A 22,269-nucleotide genomic window follows, 5' to 3' on the forward strand; every position below is an offset into this window, starting at 1 on the left:
CTGAGTAATTACATTGTTTAGCCTCAGTTTTGGGGCTGCATTGGTGTGAGAAAAAATGATATATGTGCATACATACATGTGGAGCTAGTTATATGTGATTTACATATATATTTCTATATTATTTACGGGGTCCCCGCACGTGGGCGGGAATATTCAGTGATTATGACTATTGATGACGATCCCCTGGAAGAGAACTTGGGTTGTAAGGGTTGAACCTGGCCTCTACTCACAAGGTGACCCAAGTATGCAAACTTTTCCTGCCCTATCTGGCACTTTCATGTCTTGATAATGAGGCCTGCACTTCTCAGAGCCTCCAGTACTTTCCTAAGGTGGATCAGGTGATCCTGCCAGGTGGAGCTAAAGACAGCAATATTGTGTAGATATGCTGCACTCAACGATTCCAATCCAGCAAGGGTTAGTTCACCAACCTTTGAAAAGTGACAGGTGCATTTTTCAAACCAAAGGGCATTACAGTGAACTGATAATACCCATCTGGGGTTGAAAATGCAGATATTTCTTTTGCTCCTGGAGTCAGACCTATATGCCAGTACTCTGATGTGAGATCAAACATAATTCAAATACTTGGCTGCTCCCAACTTGTCAATAAGTTCATCTGCCCATGGAATTTGGTAAGCATCGCTTTTGGTCACAGCATTCACGCCCCAATAGTCCACACAAAACCTCATTTCTTTCTTACCATCCTGGCTATGAGGCTTGGGGATTAAGACAACTGGGCAGGTCCAGGGGCTCTCAGAAGGCTTTAGAACTCCTAATTAAAGCATCATGCTTGCTTCAGCTTTGATGTTCTCTTTCACATGTTCAGTCTGCCTGTATATTTTATTCTCGACAGGTAGGCTTTCATCAGCATCTACATCATGGATACACCAGCTAGTCTGGCGGGAGGTCAAAAAGAAGAGCTCAGCAAACTGATTTAGGACTTGTCTGCAATCAGCCTCCTGATGTGCAGGTAGGGTGTCTGACAAGACCACACCTTCCCCTGACCCACCTTTTGGATTGTTGGACAGGCCAGGGACAGGTCAGGGACAGGTTCACTCTTTGCTTCCTGATCCTCATCTGTAACAATGAGCATGGTCAGATCTGCCATGTCATAGTAGGGTGTGAGGCAGTTGACATGGATGACCCTCTTATGACTCCTGTCAGAGCCAGGGTCTACCAGGTAGGTGACCGCCCCTTTTCTTTCTAGGATAGGGTAGGGTCCACTTTACTTACCTTGCAGAGCCCTAGGAGCCAAAGGCCCAAAAACCCACACCATCTGCCCAGGTTGGAACTCAACCATTGCAGCCTTTTGGCCTTACCAGAGCTTCTGCAGCTAGGCTGTCCTCAATGTTTTTGCTTGCTTTTTCCACGTACTCATACATACTGGAGCAAACGCCAAGCACATAGTCCACTATATCTGCTAAGGTTCAACAAGAGGTTTCTCCCATCCCTCCTTCACAAGGCACAGTGGTCCCGACAGGAAACCCAAACAGAAGCTAAAATAAGGAGGACCCCACTCCTATTTGTTGCCCTTCCCAATAGGCAAAAAGCAGGCATGGATGTAAGACATCCCATCTTCTTTTGAGTTTTTCAGGAAGTCCACCAATCATGCCCTTCATGGTCTTGTTAAATCTTTCAACAAGGCCATTACACATAGTAGAGTGGCTTTGGCCACACTGACCAGGACGTATGCAGCGGGGGGTTGGAGGTCCCACATTTCGACCCCTAATATTATGCCGTTCGATTGCAACATGCAGCTCGATCGCTCAACACAGTCCCTAGTTGGGAAATGCGGCTCTCGGCAGGAATGGTGGAAGCTGGTTGTCTTCCAGAGCTGTTAATGGAGGAATCAGGTACACCGAGAGATACTCCATATATTGTGCGACAAACGGCCAGAGTATGGCATTGGTTTGTAGTGAGAGTACTTAAACGCGCACCATTCCATAGGGAGCTCCCAATCTGGATATTAAAACCAATCAGCCAGATGGCACTCAGTATGTCCTTCCAGGCATGGAGGAAGGGGGCTGCGAGCAATAGGGTGAATTGTACCCAGATGAGACTTATCGCCTTAAACATGCCCGCAAAGAGTTTGGTCTAAGCCATTTTTACAACATGCGAGCTTGCCTGACGAAACTAAGCACACCTGGCCATGCTATTCGACAGCTCCGCCGCATACTCAAACACTTGTGATACTGCTAACCTATGGAGCGTGTAGACACCTAATTATGCATCTTTACAAAACAATGCGATAATAATAATAATAATAATAATAAAGGAATCTTATTGTGCGCAAACTTAGATCAGATACAGTAGGCACTACACACGGGCCCGAGAGTCCTGGAATTTAGACTTTGACATTCCAATGGAAGATCAAGACTGGCAGCGGGCCTGTGAACTAACATGCATAATTTCTAGTAATGCCCATTTTCGACTGATACATCATAATTTTCTGCGAAGAACCTACTTAACGCCACAAGAACTTAATCGAATGGTCGGGTCTTGCCCAGATATATGCCTGTGCTGCAACACTGTGGGGGCCGATTTCTTACATTAACCATGGTCCTGCGATGCAATACACTCCTTCTGGCAACTAGCTGTCGAAGAAATGGTGCATGCCACACAACTAAGTATTGAGCTGACACCCAAATGCTGCTTATTAGGCCTGTTTAGATGTCAGAAGGGCGCAAGATAACCTACACATTTGGTCAGTTTCTATGGTACTGGCATGGCGTAGAATTGCAATCACATGGCTGCCCCAGCATGCACCACCGATTGCGCTCTGGCATAGAGCTGGGACTCTTCTACGGCGGCCGCTTCTAACTCGTCTTGGTCAGATTCTTCCCCAAAGATATCCAGAGTTTGTTGAATGCTTTGACGCTGCCTCTCTCGTCATCGAGCCTGATGATCGGGTAGAGTCCTCTTGGACCGGAACGACTTACAAGCGTCGCAGTCTTCCTCCTTGTGCCCCGGTGAGAGGCACAAATTACAAACTTGATGTAGGTCGGCGCAAGGGTACTTGGCGTGGCACCCAGGACAGAAACAGAATGGAGTCCGTTCCATTTGCAGATGGCTGGCCCTACGCAGCAAGGCCGTACTGTTGCCCACGAGGTTTTCTATCGAAAATGGAAAGTTTATCGATCGATTGGAAAAGAGGAAAACAGGGAAACGCGTACTGAAACAATACTGTTGAGGGTAGAGTGGACTGCGCACTGAGGGGAACCCGAAGAGCGGTTTCAGAGTGCAGATATACATATCCGAACCCGTTTGGGGTAAAACAACAATCTGAGAATGGAGTTGATGCCCATGCGCACTATCACCGAAAGGAGGAGTCACCTTACCTCGTGGCTGGAAAGACTTCTTCAAAGAAAAACAACTTGCAAACATCCAGACCCAACACAAAATGGCAGGAGTATGCAAAGCAGGTGCATCTACAGGGTACATGCCTCGAACAGAGGCTTAATGGCCCCCAAATCCCTGCTGTGGTATCTTGTCATGTTGTGGCTGAGTGTGCCTTGTGATGTGGCAGGATATAGTGCTTGGTGTGATTTGGTCATTTTTGATAAGGTAGAGTGCTGAATGGTTAGGCAATTTTTGATTTTCTTTGTTTTTGGGATCGTGTGATATGGTGCGGTACCTACCGTATGATGTAAGCAAATAAATTACATTGCTATTATACGGTAAGGATGTGGGGGTGAGTGTATTTAGGGCAGAAGCCTTGCCGATTATATGCAGAATAACAGGTCCGGGAAGTCGCTGCTGACTAGGGCAGGTTAGCCGCTGCACAGGCCTAGGGCATTGATCCTTTTGAGGATAATATGTGAAGGGCCACTGGTGACTGGAGCTGGCTAGCAACAACGCTGGCCTCTGGTATTCAATACAGGCAGGGTAACAATGCATGTCAATATTGACTGGAACTGGTTGGCAGTAGAGTTAACCTCTGGTTTTGAATATTTGCAGGATTTAAGGTACAGGGGTCACCACTGACTGGAGTTACTTAGCAGGATAATTGATCTCAGGGGGCCAATACTGACTGAAGCTGGTTAGTATGATCACTAGTCCCAAGGTGCTACTAATGACTCAAGTTGGCTAGAATGATAACAGGTCCCAGGGGCCAGTACTAACAGGAGCTGGCTAGTATGCTTATATACAGGCCCAAGGGGCCACTACTGACTGGAGCTGGCTAAAAGAATAACAGGTGCAAGGGTGGTGGGGTGCGAGTGGCACCAGTGACCAGAGTTGGCTAGAAGCATTGACGACCTTTGGTATTGATTAAGTGCAGGATTATAGGTAACAGGTGGCACTGCTGAATACAGCTGGATAGCAGCAGTGGTGGCCTCTAGGAAGAAGGAATTCAGAAAGCATAACTGGATATACTGGTTTCTTTAATACCGATAAGTGTTTACACATGAATGCCACAATGTGTAATAATATACTACATTACCAAATTACAATATACTTATTTTAATTTGATGTGTTTGTTAGCCTTAATATGCCTGCAAAGTAACATGATTCTATTAGGGCCCAGAACCATTTAATTTAGTGATGTGCATCTGCACACTTTCCTACATCTTGTAGTAAATTGAATATTGAAACAAGCATTTACAATGCAATAGGTCTCGCAGCATTAAAGTTTGAGTTATTGGCGTTGTGTATGACAATGCGTTGCATAACATTTTTAGCAAACTTTGAATTGGTGAGCAGTGAGAGTGTGTGCAAGAGTATGCTGTTGCTCACAGCTGTTATTATTCACACAGCTCTGATGATGCACCTCACGCACGGGGCTGACGCAGTAATTATTCACACAGCTCTGATGATGCACCTCAGGCACGGGCTCACAGCTGTTATTATTCACACAGCTCTGATGATGCACCTCACGCACGGGGCTGACGCAGTAATTATTCACACAGCTCTGATGATGCACCTCAGGCACGGGCTCACAGCTGTTATTATTCACACAGCTCTGATGATGCACCTCAGCACGGGGCTGACGCAGTAATTATTCACACAGCTCTGATGATGCACCTCAGGCCGGGCTCACAGCTGTTATTATTCACACAGCTCTGATAATGCACCTCACGCACGGGGCTGACGCAGTTATTATTCACACAGCTCTGATGATGCACCTCAGGCACGGGCTCACAGCTGTTATTATTCACACAGCTCTGATGATGCACCTCAGCACGGGGTTGACGCAGTTATTATTCACACAGCTCAGATGATGCACCTCAGCACGGGGCTGACGCAGTTATTATTCACACAGCTCTGATGATGCACCTCAGCACGGGGCTGCCGGCAGTTATTATTCACACAGCTCTGATGATGCACCTCAGGCACGGGACTCACAGCTGTTATTATTCACACAGCTCTGATGATGCACCTCAGCACGGGGCTGCCGGCCGTTATTATTCACACAGCTCTGATGATGCACCTCACGCACGGGGCTGACGCCTCATGAAAGTGCCTGTATTTCTGAGCCTCCCTTGAAACTTGAAAGAGAGGCAAATAAGTTCCCTAAATATTATAGGAGAGGATAAATTACTATTCTACCATTATTCCTTGTTTGCTTCAACAAAGTGTTTGTGGGAGAGGCGCTAGGGGGCGCACAGCGGAATGGATGGCTACCTTCGCAGCTCCACCTGACAGCCATTAGCGCTACGGGATTTCACCAACTAAATGTCCATCAACTGATCTTTGGAACATGAAATATCAAATGGGAATGTGTTGAGGGCTCGGCGCGCTGCCTTTCCTCTGCCGAGCCTACCGACATCGCGAGTTTGCAGCGGACTGCCCCTGCCGGAGGCCGCCAGTCTCCTAAGATGATTCAGAAAAGGGGGTGGTGATGAACAGAGTGCCTGAATTAAGCAGACCACTCTTACCCAGTCCAAAGATCAGGGCTTGATCCATCACCGTTTTTTAACTCACTGCACCATCCCAGCTCAGAACTTGGCTATATGCAAATTAGTCTGTTCCTGTCCCAGTGCATGATGGGAACAGGGCAAACCAAACTACCAAGCCAATTCTTGTACTGGGAAGGAAACAAGCTTCCGGGGACCGGTTTCTGCCATTTCAGGCGTCGTCGGCCCGGCTTGCTTGAATCCTGATGGTGCAATGAGCAAGGGACTCACATCTGAGTATACCCTTCCACGCTTATGGTGGACAAAATGATTCAGAAAAGGGGGTGGTGATGAACAGAGTGCCTGAATTAAGCAGACCACTCTTACCCAGTCCAAAGATCAGGGCTTGATCCATCACCGTTTTTTAGCTCACTGCACCATCCCAGCTCAGAACTTGGCTATATGCAAATTAGTCTGTTCCTGTCCCAGTGCATGATGGGAACAGGGCAAACCAAACTACCAAGCCAATTCTTGTACTGGGAAGGAAACAAGCTTCCGGGGACCGGTTTCTGCCATTTCAGGCGTCGTCGGCCCGGCTTGCTTGAATCCTGATGGTGCAATGAGCAAGGGACTCACATCTGAGTATACCCTTCCACGCTTATGGTGGACAAAATGATTCAGAAAAGGGGGTGTTGATGAACAGAGTGCCTGAATTAAGCAGACCACTCTTACCCAGTCCAAAGATCAGGGCTTGATCCATCACCGTTTTTTAGCTCACTGCACCATCCCAGCTCAGAACTTGGCTATATGCAAATTAGTCTGTTCCTGTCCCAGTGCATGATGGGAACAGGGCAAACCAAACTACCAAGCCAATTCTTGTACTGGGAAGGAAACAAGCTTCCGGGGACCGGTTTCTGCCATTTAAGGCGTCGTCGGCCCGGCTTGCTTGAATCCTGATGGTGCAATGAGCAAGGGACTCACATCTGAGTATACCCTTCCACGCTTATGGTGGACAAAATGATTCAGAAAAGGGGGTGGTGATGAACAGAGTGCCTGAATTAAGCAGACCACTCTTACCCAGTCCAAAGATCAGGGCTTGATCCATCACCGTTTTTTAGGCTTGGTAGTTTGGTCTGCCCTGTTCCCATGATGCACTGGGCCAGGGACAGACTAATTTGCATATAGCCAGGTTCTGAGCTGGGATGGGGCAGTGAGATAAATAACGGTGATGGATCAAGCCCTGATCTTTGGACTGGGTAAGAGTGGTCTGCTTAATTCAGACACTCTGTTCATCACCACCCCCCTTTTCACCCCCTTTTCTGTATTGTGGTATATAAATAAATAATACCGGATCTATTTTTGAATGAATGAATGAATAACAGATAGCTCAATAAAATAAGAGTCAAGATTCGAGGTAGTGGGAGTTTTGCAGGTTTATTACAGCATAAAGGACAGGGACAGGACAACCTGCATAGGAACAGAATGGCAAGGACTAGCATGGCCCGGCAGCTGCCGGGGACAGGATCTGGAATGGCTAGCTCTAACATTTAATAACATTACATGAGCATATATACATAACGCAAACACATAGCATTACATTGCAATGGGCGTAGCAGTGGGTGGAGCAGTAGGTGTGACGCGTAGCAGTCGCGAAAGATAAGGGATAAAGAAGGCGTAACTCAGACATGTGATGCGAACGTAACAGAATATGTCTTGAATGGGCGGAAAACATAGAAGGGGGCTACCTAAGGAGCCGGGACCTCTAACCTGGTGGTGCGCGCAAACTGGCAATGACGTGTTACGAGGAGAAGCTGGGGGCTATGAACTCTGTGCTAGGAGCAGAGACTAAAGTCTGGAGGGTCGGAGCGACATGTACCTAACCCCTATCTGGTATCTAATGTTTAGGGAACATGTTGATACAAACTAGAAGTCATGAGGGGAAAAGCTAACTGACTCTAAGACTGGAGCATGAATTTATTCTACATGTAGTGCGTGATGAAGAATATTAAATGACCATTAAATACAGTATTTCTCTTAACATGGAGCCGCATAGGCTAGACAATGACGGAAACTATTGATGCAGTTCAGTAGCTTAGGAATGCAGAGAAGGAGGACTGAACTGATAGCTGGAATCACAACATAGTCTTGGCAGACTCAGAGGCAGAGCCAAGCTGCACCGGGCACTGCGAGGCAGGAAGTAAGTGAAAGGTTGAGGATACAGGTGGGGGCTGTATCGCTCCTCAGCGAGGCTTCAGGAGACAGGAGCTGAATCTGATGTCCGGGCCCTTTTGAGGCCTGGAAACGGGGACTTTATAATGAAATAACGTGCACACTGAGAAACGTGGCAACATTACTTTACATAGGCCTGATACTCATATTACTCATGGGGACTGGGAAATGACATACCAGAGGTGGACACAACTATAATTGCGTCTTGAATCGGACATAGGGAATAACATATGCATATTGATCATGCACACATAACATATGATGGATGACACGTAGGGACACAGAACATGGCAAAATTTACTTTTCCACATTCCCTCCTTGTCACTACGTTTCCATCAGGAAACATCAATATTCATGATACCATCTATCATTTCATACAGTACCATTTGTTCATCTCGAATTGTCTTGGAACGAGATTTAGAACGGGGCTTGGGACTAGGAATACAAGAGGTAGCACACATGCCGCAAATCGCAGGGCCACATTGTATACAGAGGCAGCAGCTGAATATGATCGCTACTGCGATACCTAGGAAGGACAAGATTTTCCATCCCCATGCGGAAATTATATTCCAGAACCAACCGGACCATGTCCAGGTGCCTGGATCTTGGTGTAACAGATGGGCAATTTTATGGAGTCTGGTTATAGCTGAATAAACAGACGGCGCGTTATTTGGAATGAAAATGCAACAACTGGATCCGATGACTCTACAGGCCCCGCCCCTATCGGCCAGTATGACGTCAAGGACGAGACGATTCTGGAGCACAACAATTCTCATAAAGGATTGCTCTTCGGTTAAGTTACCTAGAGCGGAGGCAGTCTCATCTACTACAGCTTCAAGGGTTCTTGTTAACCTACGGATTAGCTTACTGTTTACAACTGTGCCTAAATAAGGGAAAACACCTTTATCAATATCAATGAATTGCTCTGCAGCAGTTTCAGTATAATCGACAATCGGTAGGTTTCTTTTGTGTCTAGTATGTCTCCTAAGATGGCGGTGACCTAACGGTTGCACGGACCACTGCTGTGTCGGGGAGCGTACGGTGAGAGCGCCTGCATGATCGGACTATGACGCCCTGATCGCACTGAACCCACGGCTATCAGCTCGGCACTACGCCTTTAATAAATGCAGAGGTCCGATCATAAACGCAACATAACGGCGAGCCTAGACGCTCTCCGAGATAGTCTTACAAGATGGCGGCGCCCTGACTGCCGATAACGCGGACGTGTAAACAAACACCGATGTTGATCCCGCAGTCTGAGACTAACACATGCAACATTGCTCTTTCTTGCTCCTGCACATGTGTCTGATGCTGCGCTTTTACTGATGACCTGCGCGACTTCCAGTGCCGCCGAGCCCACACTACAACGCAAGGTTCTGCAGAGTGGCGCAGCCTTAGCATGCAGTGTTCTCTGATGAAGGCTGGACGAGAGACGGTCTGCTGACCTGCCGCTGCTCTCCGACACACGGCGCCAAAGTTCACTACCATCGATTAGCCTCAATACTCCAAACCAGAGTTAGTGTGTCGCTGACAGGTTGGGAGTGGCGCATCACCGCACAACAACACGGGGACCACGCCACACCTGACCTACTACCACATGCAGTTCCCCTGCAGGCGCTACCACTGGGGTGAGTAGTGGCGGCACTTCAGCGTAGCAGATTGCCAGAGCTGCACAGAGTGGACACTTAGATCCATCATTCACTGTAACTGCACCAGCCGCGCCATCTTTCAGGACTTTGCCAGGTTGCGGTGAAGTACCATCCTTTGGCAAAATACTTACGGTAAAAAGTCACCAAATATCTGCAATACCAGTGCCAATACCGCACTTGCCAGATCTGTGTCAGACATCTTGGCAACAATGGTACGCCCGGACAGGCAACAGCAGAAACTAACTTTTGAAAACAAAAAAGCGCCCAAAAACGCAGACGAAATGGCGGCTGCTTCCACCGTCACTGAGCAACCACCGGGCAACAATATGGAAAAGATACTACTAGCGATCCAATCGAATTTGCAAGACATTAATGGAAAGTTGGACCACCTGACGTGTCGCATGGATAACATGGCGGCTAAGCTCGAGAAACATGGCGAACGATTGGAAGAAGCCGAGACGCGCATTTCCGCAGTCGAGGACGAGTCCCACACTACCACAAGCAGATGTGCGGGCATGGAACGAGTACTGGATGTCATAAAGGCCAAGGCGGAGGAGTTAGAAGCGCGCTCCAGGCGCAATAACGTACGCATCGCGGGATTACCGGAAACAACAAATACTGGCCGCATGGAATTGTACGTAGAGCAATTGTGCAAAGAAATATTTGGAGCAGAGGCACTGTCGCCTATATTCGTCGTAGAACGAGCTCATCGCTCACTTGCACGTCCGCCAATAGGCGCCCCGCCACGACCCATAATCGCCAGGCTATTGAATTATCGTGACCGTGATACTCTACTGCACCTGGCACGTGAAAAAGGCACGATCAATCATCAAGAAAACAACCTTGAGTTCTACCCGGACCACACTGTAGCCGTCCAGCAAGCGCGAAGGGAATTTTCGACGGTGAAGGGGAAACTTCGCGACCTACACATAACTTACTCCATGCTATACCCAGCCAGGCTCCGGGTGATGTGGGAGGGGAAGGCGGTCATACTGCCGAACCCAAAAGCAGCGCAAGAGTTCGTTAAAAAAGTGGGGAAGCAAAATAAAGAAACGGCGCGCAGAGAAGAACAACAAGACTCTGAATAAACATGAGAAGTTGATCTAGCGATGTTATCGTCTTAACAGCGGTAAGGCCTTCCCTTCTTTTATATCTGTATCCTGCTCGGATTAGTTGCTGAAGCGTAACACTATCCCAGTTTGAGGACGCTCTGACTATCCGCACCATGACACACAGGTTGATGAACGTTTTTCTTTAACGGCAGAGTGTATAATTTTGTCACGTCGTCGCTTGTCAGCACCGGACAGAAGTGCGATATACCGAAGCAGAGACTCATTCCCGAACTTGATGTATGTCATTGGCATGCTTGTGCTGTATAGCCATAAACTATGTTATGGGAGCCGGTGAACACAATATGTCCCCACCATGTTCTACACAATTATACCTGTTCCTATATTGCTGGTATAAAACGAGTTCGTTCTGTAGCGAGCATGCAGCACATAATGCCACCGTTAGTTACGATACATCAGTCGTTACCTTAAAAAGTTACTAGTTGATCTCATAATCTGCTCGACCCTATGTGCCGCCTTTAAGTATATCTTCATTGACGCTTGATAATGCTAATTGCAGTCTGGGTAGCATGTTTCAGAGACAGTTCAACACGAGTATTGAGATAGTATGTGAATGTTGGTTATCCCTGCGAAACACGATCAGAGCTGTCCACATCCATTCAGTTGGATGGTGAGATGTGCCCCAGGCGGTCCTCCACAGGGTGATCCCCAAACTCGTTATGTTTTTGAAAGTTGTTCTGATGGGTAATAGGCTTCGGCAAGATTGGGTTGCTGAAGTGGGTGGGAATGGGAGGGGGCAAGGGAATGTTCAAATTCAAAGGCCAAGTTCATTTAATTATGTGATCCAACTGCCAAATGTAACTGAAACTGTACTGATATCACATGTGACAGAATGCTGTGACAAGTCCTGTAGTTTTGTTCCTGACTGCTACACACTAGTGTTTTTATACATCTATCCTTTCCACAACACAAATGACATGCAAAACCGATAGATCTCATATAAACCTCCTCACATGGAATGTTAGAGGCTTCACGCAACCTAACAAGATTAGACAGGTGTTTGCCTACCTGAATAGGTGGGACCTAGACATAGTATTTCTACAAGAAATGCACATTGCTCCTGGCACACATCAAATGGTAGGCAGGCGCTGGGCGGAATCTACATACGCCGCCAACTACTCCTCTTATTCAAGAGGAGTGATGACGCTGATCCGTAAGGGCACGAATTTCACATCGCATCAGGTAACAGTGAACCCCACTGGGAGATACGTTATAGTGACTGGCATACTACGCGGCCGGAAAATAACGCTGTACAAAAGGGGGTGGTGATGGACGGAGCATCTGAACCAATCAAACACTCACACCCAGTCAAAAGATCTGGGTTTAAAAATAACGCTGGCTAAAGTTTACGGTCCCAATATGGACGCCCCAGAATTTTTTCAGGAAATATGGGAACACATGCACACATTGGTAGGCACACAGATCATATGGGGAGGTGACTGGAACGTAACACTAGAAGATAAGAAAGACCGCTCCTCAAATTCCGCTGAACCGCACAGAAAAGCTAGGTCTAAACTCACGCACATATTGACTGCTGTATCCCTGACAGATCTGTGGTGACATAAACATCCCGATGTACCGGGTGCGAAACATATTAACGTCACGCACAACAGTTGATCACGTATTGATTACTGGTTAGGCACAAACAACATTGCACTATGGCTATCTGACATGAGTGTTCTTCCCAGGACACTCTCGGACCACAACCCGGTCCTGTTGAAGCTCAGGATTCCGAATTACACACCACCCCCTTTTCACTGGAGATTCAACTCGGGTGCACTAACAGAAGCAACCTATGCGGACACTATTCTTAAAGCGATCAGGGAATACTTTCAGATCAATGCATCAGGGACGGATGACCCATGCATTCTGTGGGAAGCATTCAAAGCCACGATCTGGGGAGTGTGCATGAGCACCACAATAGGTGTCTTGAGGGACATTAGACAGCAAATAAAGAAACGCGAAAAACGCATGCAGGATCTAGAGGCAGCCTTTGCACTCACTCAGGATGTTTCAATACTGGGCGACTTAAGACAAATACATACAGAATATCAAACCTTTGTAGAGGATGAGATAAAATACCGTAACAAACCTCACGTGGCCAGATCTTTTGGGGAGGGTGGCAGGCCAAAATATGCGAGGGTAAAAGCCAGACAGCCATCCTACGAGTTAAATCGGGAAATGGCACACTACATACACTGACGCATACAGCGCCTTATATAGATCGCAAGAGATGGCTACGACGGAAGAGACTTTTTCCTACCTAGATGATGTGGCGATCGCATGGTTGTCGGATGGACAGAGGGAAAACCTAGCCTCCCCTATTACGGTAGAGGAAGTCACCGATGTGATAAAAAACCCTACCCAACGGTAAAGCACCCGGCCCAGAAAGATACACCAACAAATTTTATAAACAATATGTAGACGTTCTAGCCCCTTATCTAGTCGCAATGTATGGCGCAGCGTTTGAACAGGAAGAGCTACCCCCGACGCTTAGGGAAGTAGTGATAATAGCCCTCTTAAAACCCTCCAAGGACCCAGAAGCGTGCGACTCATATAGACCACTATCACTTATCAATGTAGATTCCAAAATCCTAGCAAAAATACTAGCGATAAGACTGAACCCATTAATGACAAATCTAGTGCTCCCCGATCAGGCAGGCTTTATCCCAACACGATACACATCACACAACACTAGGACCCTATTTGCCCTATCCCATTATCTCACACCCACAACGAAGGCTGTGGCGGTGATGTTGGACGCCTCTAAGGCGTTCAATTCTATAGAATGGCGATACTTAATTACTATACTGCATAGGATGGGCATTCCCAAGCGCTTTGTACAGCGGGTCTCCTTGATCTAAACTAATAAACGTGCCAGAGTCAGAATCAATGGGTACGTCTCGCACGCTTTCAGCATTGAACGGGGTACCAGACAAGGATGCCCACTGTCGCCCCTGTTATTCGCTTTTGCCTTGGAACCACTAGCATGTTGGATCCAACAGAAGTACAAATCATCCGCACTACAGTTCCCATCACGACCTCTTCACATCTCCTCATATGCAGATGATATGTTATTGTATGTTAGGGACCCTGCTGAACACCTGAAACCATTGCTGAGAGAATATATTAAATTTGGAGGGCACTCTGGCCTCACCATAAACTGGTCTAAATCATCCATCCTTCCTCTTACCGACTCGACTACCCCACATGACACTGACTATCCCTTAGAGTGGCAAACGGATCCTGTACGCTATCTGGGAGTCTGGTATCACAGGGACCCGGAAGTAGTGCTCCGGTCAAATTATGGATGCACGATCTCTAAATTAGAGGACAAAGTGAAGCGCTGGACGACGCAACTGCCATTGTCACTTGCGGATCGCATAGCGATAGTCAAAATGAACATCTTACCTAAATTTCTTTATCTCTTTAACAACATACCTATTCATCCTCCTGGGCCGTCTTCAATCGCATCAAATCATTGGTGCTACAGCTCATATGGGCAGGTAAACGGGCACGCATAGACCTCAGAACACTAACTCTCCCATATGACAGAGGGGGCTACGCAGTGCCAGACTTCCTATTATATTATCTATGCGCCCAGGCACAATACGCAGCCTATTGGTACCATAAGATACCGTACCTAACCCACGCTGCTGTAGAAGAAGGGGATGCGAGCCCTATCCCACTGTGGGCCATTTTAACATATGTAAGACAACCACTACATGCGCAGGACATAAACACGATAGACACCAAAGCGAAAGCAAGGCGCAAGTAAGGACAATTGGCAAATAAACTGCCGCTATACGCACCAGAAATGCCGCAGCACCATCATCAAGCGTTATCGGTCACAAGCGAAAATGTAGGAATGTCGCTACTGCGCAGTATAGGCATGGCAAGAATGGGGGACCTATTTCACGACGGGAAATTCAGGGACGTCCAGGATTTAGAATATATACAGAACAAGACACAACTATTTCACTTTACTTATTATAGGCTGAAGCGGGCCTTGAAGGAACTCTTTCCCACATTCCCCAACTAACCAGACTGTCTAAATACGCTACAACTCATAATCAAAACCCAAGATTTATCTCATTTAGTGTCAAGGATGTATGCTACGGCGCAAGCAGATATACCATTCACCACAGACAAGGCTAAGACACGATGGGACACGGCACTAACACATGTGCTTATAAGTGCATTAGAATGTATGATCTAGAAATGAAAACCGCTCTCAAAACGCCACACAGCTGGTGGGCTGCTTCACTAGACATCATACTCAGTTTAACGACCTTGCAGCTGAGACCTATTGAATACTGTCCTATTAGACTCTGCTGTGATAATAAAAGGCTTTGTTTCCACCAAAATAAGTATATGGTTTGACAAAGCATTTATTGTGGTTGTTGTTTGAAAGTTGAGTTCTGAGATCTTGCCCCCGACCCCAACATCATCATCCAGACAAAACAGTTGACCACTGAAAGCTGCTACCCCAAGAGTCAATTGCAGAAAGGGTGTTTATGGACCAGTTTGGAGCCATAGCAGAACAAACCCCAGGACACAAGTTGAAAATGACCTCAACCACCAGAGTTGGGGCCCAGTAGCCTGTCTGCCCTGCAGCCCCCAAATGTACCCTACACTCTGAACAACAGCTCCTAGTCCTTGACTCATCATCACCGTTAGGTACAAAGTAAAACCAGTATGAGAAGTCTGGCAACAAATATTGAAGCTGAAATTACCACGAACATGGTCTTGGCTTTACACTAATAACGAAATAGGTTTTCCAACATCTGTTGGAGACGTGCTGCTGGGCATTCTCTTAAGAACTGTTTGGACACAGTTACACAAATCGGAAAAGGAAATTTGAGGGGGAAAAGATAATCCTCAGTTAACATTACAATAAGTAAAAATGCTAGTAAGAAAAGCAGAGCATTGGGCGAATCTTAAATGTAGACCTCCAAGGATGTCATAGCAAAAACAAATTATTCTTACAAGTCCAAAACAAAGTTAAAACAACACAAGCATTCAACTTGTGCGCACATTTAGCTGTAGCAAAAAAAACAAGCAAACTCACCGCCGCAGCCCGGCTTCAACAGGAAGCCAGGCAACCTTTGTTGGGACGGGGGAGGGGCCGGACAAATACAGAAAGCAGACGGGAGTCTACCCCGCGCTCCTCTGCCCGCTGGAAGATTTGCGTCTCAGCTAGCGGGGCTCCCGTGCTCGTGGAGAGCCCCGCGCCTGTTGCCCAGAATGACCCGCTGGCTGCCGAGGGACACGCAAGAAGAACCTGGTGAGTGGGGTGTGAGGGGGATGTGTGCGCGCGTGTGTATGTGTGCGATGGCGGGGGTGGGAGGGGTTCTCTGTATGTATGTATGTGACCGTCGCTCCCCACGCAGCTCCCAGCACTGTAGTGGTATCGTAGAGCTTTACATTGCCAGACTGCCCTAGCCGCATTGACATTGTTAACTGCTTGCCATTAATTATTGCAGCACAGCGCTTTATTTGTCAAACGCGCATTTGTGCCTGCCTGCTGCTCTCTGTCTAAATATTAATCGTAGCGCTATATTTCTAAAGCGCGCTTCCATCAACATTGTTTTGTGACTGTCTGCCTCAAGCTGAATAATTTTCTTTAAGAATAACGTTAACAGTAGGTTGAATTGTGATTTGTGCATAGCGTTTATTTTAGCTGCTGCCCCAATCCAGTTTCGCTTTTGGTCTGCAGCCATTTTGTTGTTGTTGTTGTGCTTCCCTGCCCGGACCTCCACCCCGCTACCGCCTCCCAGCTGCTCCTCCCTCGCCCCTCCCCCTCCCACAATCCACATATGACAGATGCCTTTCCGCGCAGCGTTCACGCACAGCGGTCGCACCCCATGCGTGCCGAAGGTGCACCAAAGTTAAGCCCGTCTACGCCCGTCCGTGCCTGGACCGCGCCCAGCGCCAGACCCCCTGTTCCTCTCAACACCCTCATAGCCATCCCGGATGCTTACAAGATCATCCGAAAAGACCGCACCAACCAAACAGGAGGAGGCATCGCCATCGTCCATAAGAACACCATCCGAATCACGACCAGCTCCGACGATAACCTCGCTACCGCGGAACACCTTCACTTCCAGATCCTCACCGACCACAGGACCACACTTAGAGGCACCCTCATCTACAGACCACCAGGAACCCACACACAATTCAACGAAGACATCACTGACTTCATCAGCCCACATGCCCTCACCTCCGAGAACTACATTCAACTGGGAGACCTCAACTTCCACCTGGAAAAGAAAAACGACAGCAACACCACCACCCTTCTGGACAACCTGGCCAATCTCGGACTAAAACAACTTGTTGACACCCCCACCCACCTTGCCGGACACACGCTCGAACCTATCTTCACCTCCAGCAAACACATCTCCTTCGATCACACCACAGCACTCCATTGGACGGACCACAGCTGCGTTCACTTCAGCTACAAAAAGACCTCGAGTCACAACCCCCCACAAAACAAAATCACTACTGACCAACTCTTCACATCGCTTAACCAAAACCCTCCTGCCATATCATCGGACCCAAACCAAGCCGCCACCAAACTCACACAATGGATCACCCACAGCGCTAACGAATTAGCACCCTTGAAAAACCACCAGATCAAACAAGGCAGCAAAAAGGCCCCCTGGTTCAATGATGACCTTAAGAAATCCAAGAAGTTCTGTCGTACTCTCGAGAAAACCTGGAGAAAAAACCCAACCACTGACAACCTGACCACCTTCAAGGACGCCACCCGCAAACACCACCAAGTGATCCGATCCACCAAGAAATCAGCGTTCAAGGATCGACTCGACAACAACGCCCACAACAGCAAGGAACTATTCAACATCTTCAAAGAATTTACCAACCCCACCGCCGGCACAAACGACATCACTCCCTCCCAAAACCTCTGCGACTCTTTATCCTCTTTCTTCCACAACAAAATCGCCAACATACATAACAGCTTTGAAAACCAGTCCGAAGAACAGTCCACTCCACCCACCTCCGAACCAAAACAGCACTCTCACAATCTTTGCGCCTGGAACCCAATCACTACTGAAGACACTATCCGCCTGATGAACTCCATCCACTCAGGATCGCCAACCGACCCATGTCCCCACCACATTTTCAACAAAGCAGACTCCATCATCGCACCCCACCTCCGCGATGTCATCAACTGTTCCTTCAACTCCGCTACCTTCCCAGAAAGCTGGAAACATGCCGAACGCAGCGCCCTTCTGAAGAAACCCACAGCAGATCCCTCTGAACTTAAGAACTACCGCCCCATCTCACTCCTCCCATTCCCTGCCAAAGTCATTGAGAAAGCCGTTAATAGTCAGCTCGCCGCCTTCCTTGAATCCAACAATTCCCTCGACCCCTCACAGTCCGGCTTCCGAGCCAAACACAGCACCGAAACCGCAGCTACAGACAACATCCGAACGCTACTGGACAATGTAGAAACAGCTGCCCTCATCCTACTTGACCTCTCCGCCGCCTTCGACACAGTCTGTCATAGCACCCTCATACAACGCCTCAGCAACGTCGGAATACAAGGAAAAGCTTTGGACTGGATCATCTCGTTCCTCACCGGGAGAACCCAGAGAGTCCGCCTCCCCCATTTAAATCAGAGGCCACGGAAGTCATTTGCGGCATACCACAAGGATCATCACTCAGTCCCACCCTCTTCAACGTTTACATGAGTTCCCTCGCATCCATCGCGCGACAACACAACCTCAACATCATCTCCTACGCAGACGACACCCAGCTGATCCTCTCCCTCACCAAAGACCCAAACACCGCCAAAACCAATCTACACGAAGGAATGAAAGAAGTAGCCGAATGGATGAAAAACAGCTGTTTAAAACTAAACTCGGACAAAACGGAAGTCCTCATCTTAGGATCATCCCCCTCTGCCTGGGACGACTCATGGTGGTCACCGGCCCTAGGTACAGCACCCATACCTACAGATCACGCACGTAACCTGGGCTTCATCCTAGACTCCTCCCTCTCGATGACCAGACAAGTCAACGCCGTCTCATCTTTATGCTTCAACGTCCTTCGCATGCTCAAAAAAATCTTCCGTTGGATCCCCACCGAAACAAGAAAGACAGTCACCCACGTACTGGTCACTAGCCGACTGGATTATGGAAATGCCCTCTATGCCGGAACCACAGCCAAACTACAGAAAAAACTCCAAAGCATCCAAAACGCCTCAGCCAGACTCATATTGGACATCCCCCGTCAAGCTCATATCTCCGGTCACCTGAAAGACCTCCACTGGCTCCCCGTCAACAAGAGAATAACGTTCCGTCTCCTCACCCACGCACACAAGGCCCTCTACGACCTAGGCCCCGAATGCCTCAACACACGATTGTCCTTCTACACACCCAGCCGCCAACTACGATCATCCAATCAAGCCCTCGCCGCAATTCCGCGCATCTATAGATCCACCATGGGAGGAAGATCCTTCTCCTACTTAGCAGCCAAAACCTGGAATTCTCTCCCCTCTCACCTCCGCCTTACACAGAACCACCTCTCCTTCAGAAAGCAGCTAAAAACCTGGCTATTCGATAAGTAATGCACACACCCTCCCTCAAGCGCCTTGAGACCCTCTGGGTGAGTAGTGCGCTATACAAATTCCTGAACTTGAACTATGTATGCGTGCGTGCATGGGCGCTCGTGTGTGTGTCTCTGTGTATGCGCATGCGTGTGTGGTGTGTGGTGTTGGAGCTTCCCAGGAGACAGCAGCTGGCCACAGCGTTTGCGTGCATGTGGCTCGCTCCGATCGCCTTCTCGGAGAGGAATTGCGCGCGGCCAGGTGCTGTCTCCTGGAAAGCAGAGTCGCTCACAATAGGTCTCTGGCGAGACAGCGCTTCGCGCTGTAATCACCACGAGACCTAAAACGGAAGTGTTATTTCCAGAAACAGTGAATTCTGAAGCTTGTGTATCTTTTATCTGCACCTCACGGACTCCTCACATTCCTCTCGAGAGAAGATTCTGCCTCCTACTCATGAGTGTCGTTTCCGTAACTGTTTCTGTCACGTGTTCATATTTCTTGTATTAGGAGAAAAGTGTATAAAAATACTTTGTGTAGCATTAGCATTATATACTCCAACTTTCTTTAAGGTTGATGCTCTCGTCCATTGCAAAGACAATTGTCACTTGTTAGTTTACTTGGCCTTTTGCTATTTTTGCATTAAATGTATGATAGATGTGTTGGCCTCCCGGTGTGTTGTGTTTTATTTTACATATCACAAGAGATGACAAGGAAAATGACAGTCCAGTATACACATTCTTCATATAAATCAACTAACAGTATACTGTTCTGGAGGTTCAGTCCCACAGACATTATCTCTACCTGAACGCAGACACCCTAGGAAGCATGTGCTTTTTAAACCAGTTGCCCTCTGATGGGCGTCCTCGCTATTGGATAAGTCAGTATCTCCTGAATTTTAGGAGGGTTACCGTATCTAGTGCACTCTGTTAGGGAGCGCTCACTTGTGGTAGTAATATGGTAATAGGCACCTTATCACCTATGCACGGTGCAGGGCTTTAAGTTACAGAGCTCCTCACGCTGTGGAGAAGATTAGGTCACATTTACACATTTTCCCATATTTGGTACTGATGAAATGCCAACAGATTGCTCCATGACTACACAAGGCATGAAAAAAGTTGACCTGAAGTATAGACCCCAGCTTACCAGCAGATCCATAGGTCATCGACACTTTCACGGAGTGATAGGGGCCATTACTTCCTCAATTTCTCTGCCGCTGTTTTTAATCTCAACATGGACCAGGAAGATCACATGAACTATATTGCGGCAACTGGTCGATAGTTGATCTTATATTCAGACTTCACCAATCTCACATCTTATGACACAACATCTTCTGTCCTACTATGCTCATCCGGCGTACTTATTAAAAGATCTCCAACAAAGTGCCCTCTTGTGGTACCCACCAGCCATTGTAGCGCCGGCCTGGTGAGAAGTATAGCCCAATGGTGAAGCATGTCACCTTCAGGTGAGTGAATGCAACTTGTCTTAAAAGCACATGCTTCCTAGGGTGTCTGCGTTCAGTTACAGATAATGTCGCTGGGACTGAACCCCCGGAACAGTATACTGTGATTTGATGGTTTTGTTTTAACAAATGTACATAGCAGATATTGGCCCTTCCTTGTTTCACAAAAATGATCGGATACCTGCCTCAGAGCGCACTTCTTACAGACGAGTATGGGGTTATCATGTTGCTGCTACAAGCTCCTTACCTGTGCGAGTGATCGGGAACAATGCAGGGGCAGACCCAAACCAGCCACACGTGGAGATCAATGACAAATACTGAAGATTAACAGAGCTTCCAAGCTAGTGACCATTACTTAATTGACCTTGAAAATAAAAGACACGTTTTTAGTATTCTGGCGACTCATGACCATAAAAAACAAAGGTTCTAAATTCAATATTGTGTCAAATACTTAAAATATGGAACTGGATGTGCTGAATTGGATGTTGTCCCAGGTCATGTGTGACACCTTCCACCACTATTGCTTATGGGACTTGTAGTTTTGTTTTTCTCATTAAAAGGATGGGCTCTAAAGTCCCAGTGTTCTAAGCGATCTTGGTTAAAATCAGAGGCCTGACGGAGGGTGAAGCATGACACTGCTCTGCTTAGCAGTGAGATGAATGACAGTTCCTCAGCCCTTCCATTCTTTGACCTACAGAGGCTCGTTGGCCATTCATATTTTTTTGCAATGATAAAGAAACTTTTATTGTAGCTTCTGTCAACTGAAGAGATAAAACACCTGGGTGTGTTTCATTAACTACTGGCAAACATGAACAATCAAGAACATGAGTTTCTGGAAAACTATCAAGCACCCAATCAGAATCAGCCGCCATTCACATCCAGGAATTCCTGAGGCTTTGGAGAGGATGAATTGCACGTTGTATAAGAGGAACACTACATTGACTCAAAGCTCACTTCTCAGGGATGTACTGAAATGCCAGCCTCATAACACACTTAGCGAGCTCTTCACCTCCTCCTCCTCAAACTGTTGACCAGCTATCAGGGCAAATGAGCCTGCAGCAAAGCCTCGCTGGCTTGGTTCCACACCGGACCAGGCAAGGTGGTCAACTCCATACTCCTCCAAGTCAGCAAGCACTCTGATCGAGCCAGTCCTAACCCCACATGAATGTTCCCCATCACAACTATTTTAATGGTACTAAGTTATGTTTCTGCCAAATGATTGAGTCAAAAATTGAAAGGTTTTACTATGAAGTGCTGAAAGAGAAATCATGAAGTTTTTCAATATTTCAGAGTCTGCCACAGTACACAGGAGCATTATTTCTTTACAGCAGCAAATCATGTATGTGCCCTGTAGAAAGCATGTTTGAATGAAACATGGAATGCATTGCAGCCAACAATC

The 22,269-nt window shown here is 47.4% G+C and overlaps 1 long non-coding RNA gene across 1 annotated transcript in view; it reads right to left on the reverse strand.

Moving 5' to 3' along the window:
• Positions 1-22,269, reverse strand: part of LOC144807648 (uncharacterized) — a 65,067-nt gene that overhangs the window by 20,788 nt on the left and 22,010 nt on the right. The window contains exon 3 of the long non-coding RNA XR_013606370.1: positions 21,118-21,234. This is a non-coding gene — a long non-coding RNA (uncharacterized LOC144807648). The remainder of the gene's footprint in view (positions 1-21,117; positions 21,235-22,269) is intronic.

Source organism: Lissotriton helveticus, chromosome 1_2 (assembly GCF_964261635.1).
Source record: "Lissotriton helveticus chromosome 1_2, aLisHel1.1, whole genome shotgun sequence".
Lineage (NCBI taxonomy): Eukaryota > Metazoa > Chordata > Amphibia > Caudata > Salamandridae > Lissotriton > Lissotriton helveticus.